This window comes from Lacerta agilis, chromosome 6 (genome assembly GCF_009819535.1).
Source record: "Lacerta agilis isolate rLacAgi1 chromosome 6, rLacAgi1.pri, whole genome shotgun sequence".
Lineage (NCBI taxonomy): Eukaryota > Metazoa > Chordata > Lepidosauria > Squamata > Lacertidae > Lacerta > Lacerta agilis.
Window position 1 is genome coordinate 8,032,749 of NC_046317.1, and position 2,759 is coordinate 8,035,507.

The window sequence follows — 2,759 nt, forward strand, 5'->3', positions numbered from 1 at the left end:
ATTTGTGTTTGATTGTGTTTAATTATGCTTAGTTTTACTGTATCCTTCCACCTGGAAGGAAAAGTGGTAGCAGGATCCGGCAGGCGATTCGCTGCTGGGATCCTTCCGCAGAGTTTATTGGCTCCAAACTTTGAACTTGGAAATGGTCAGTTAATCTGCTTCGTCCTGCACACAGTGAAGTTTGCAGATGCCCGGCAATAGTGAACGATAGAAAATTGATCAAATCCTCCTTATCTGATAAAACCCGTTTAATGGTGACTGGTTTTTAGGGGCAGAAAATAGCATTGTCTTCATGATGAGACATTGTGCACAAATGACACGTGAGGATACACCCACCACAAGAAAGGTAAAGGTAAAGGGACCCCCGGCCGTTAGGTCCAGTCGCAAACAACTCTGGGGTTGCGGCACTCATCTCGCTTTACTGGCCGAGGGAGCCAGCATACAGCTTCCGGGTCATGTGGCAAGCCACTTCTGGCTAAGCCAGAGCAGCGCACGGAAACGCCGTTTAGCTTCCCGCCGGAGCGGTACCTATTTATCGACTTGCACTTTGACGTGCTTTTGAACTGCTAGGTTGGCAGGAGCAGGGACTGAGCAGTAGGAGCTCAGCAAGGCATGGGGATTCGAACCGCCGACCTTCTGATCGGCAAGCCCTAGGCTCTGATAAACCTGTTTAATGGTGACTGGGTTTTAGGGGTAGAAAATAGCATTATCTTCATGATGAGCCATTGTGCACAAATGATGCACCACAAGAAGCTCATCTTGAAAAAACAAAAACAAAAGTGACTTCTGCATGGCAACTATTTTGTACTGTCCTTGCAAAGTGTCTTTTTTTGTTGGGCAGGGGAAGGAAGGACTTGTCCAGACTTACCTTTCCTTTGCACTTTCCAGGCATAGTCTGCACTTAAAGCTCAGTGTCTGAACACTTCTTTTGCTCCAGAGCTTTCCCTGTGAAAACTCACTCTTTAACGCTGAATCGGAGCAAATGGGAACCCCCAGAAAACCTGAATTGCTGTTTGTTGTGCTTCAGATTTAAAGAGCAGGTTTTCGTGGGGAAAGCTCTGGGGTGAAAGAGAGAGAGTGAGAGAGAAAGTGAGAGAGAGCACTTGGACACAGAGCTTTAAAGAGCAGATGTGTGCCTGGAAAGAGCAGGGGAAAGGTAAGTGTGTATAAGCCCGAAAAGGACAGAGAGACACCTGGAAGAGTTTGCAGTTTTGAATTCAGACACACAGAAAGCATGGTAAAAGCTGTGCGTTTCAGCTGTAGTTGGGTGAAAGCTGAAAGTTGCTGCTATTGGGAATCGGCTGCAGAATTAGTAGTTAGATAAGTTGGAGTTCTTGTTATTAATATACCAAAAAAAAAACACACCAAGAACTCTGGTCAGAAATTTCAATACTAGGAATAAATCCTACTCATGAGTTGCAGTCAAATAAAGGTATACATTCTGCTAAGAATTGCAGGCTTGTAAATTCTAACAGAAAAACAGCTTTAAAGTCACATATGTATGATTCGTCACGCATAGAGACACGTTGATCGCTTCATACGTAGATGCTACATTTGAAAAACATAGAACCACTTGGTACTTTACTAACTAACACAAACTCACACATTAGCTGACGAAGGCGTTCATACCGAAACAGGGCTCTGTCACAAAACGACTTTTTGAATACTTTTGGATACAGACTTATACATCATTTGTTGTGGGGATTGGGCTGGCTCTGGAGAACGTCTGTTCAAGCAGAGAGCCCGCCCTCTGTTTCGCTGCCATAAAGGGGAGAGCAATGACAACCTCTCGGGGTATGGCCAATGCCTCCCCTCAAAACAACCCCTTTAACGGGGAACCCTGGGGTCACCGCTGCAGGGGGGCGGTGTGGGTCACCGCTTCAGGCCCCCCCCCCATTTATGGAAGATAGACTAAAGGATTCTGCCCAAGGCCTGAAACCGCCAAAGTTGCGACGTTTTGCTACGGGGAAGGCAAAACCTGCCAATGCAGGAAAATTCCTTTCCGGCCCTTCAACAGTGACCAATACGTAGCAGTGCCCGCGTACCTGTAGAGAAGAGGTTAACCTGCAAAAGAAGGCATAACTGAGGGAGGGCAGGGTGGGAGAAGCTCTGAAGCCGACTGAGGACTCCCAGGTAAGTTCCACCCACTATTGTGTGGGCAGGGCGGTCCCTCCCCTTACCTGGCCAACTCTCTCCTGGCAATGCCTCCCCAGCTTGGATTGGTTAACTGGCAGAGGTAGGCGGTGACCTCCAGGTGTCCGGCTGGGGGCCCCCGAATCCAGGCTGTACTGTCAGGAGCCGCATGGGATGGGGGGTGACATATACTCGTGTGAATTTCATGCTCAATATTCAGCTCATAGTAGCAAGGAATGAGTCTTTCCCCAAAACGTCTGCTATATATACATTATTTACACAATGGGCCCCACATGATTGGCTAATTCTGGGCTACTCTACTCCTGTAGGCCAATCAGGTTGCGGAATCACTTCCTCCAGGAGCCTGATTGGCTGCTCTTGCAGGCCAATCAGGTCGCTGACTCACTTCCACCTGGAGTTGGATTGGGTGGCTCCTGTGGACCAATCAGGCTGCTGCATTCTGAATCCTATTGTTCTAGGATTCAGCTCAGTACATAACAGGGGGGCTGTGTGCGACCACACAAAAGGCGCCCCCCATTTGATGTGGGGAGCAGTCATTACCTCCAAAGTGCTCTGCATTTACCTTTTTGTCACCCACCTTCATGGAGTCTCTCCTTTCATTTCAG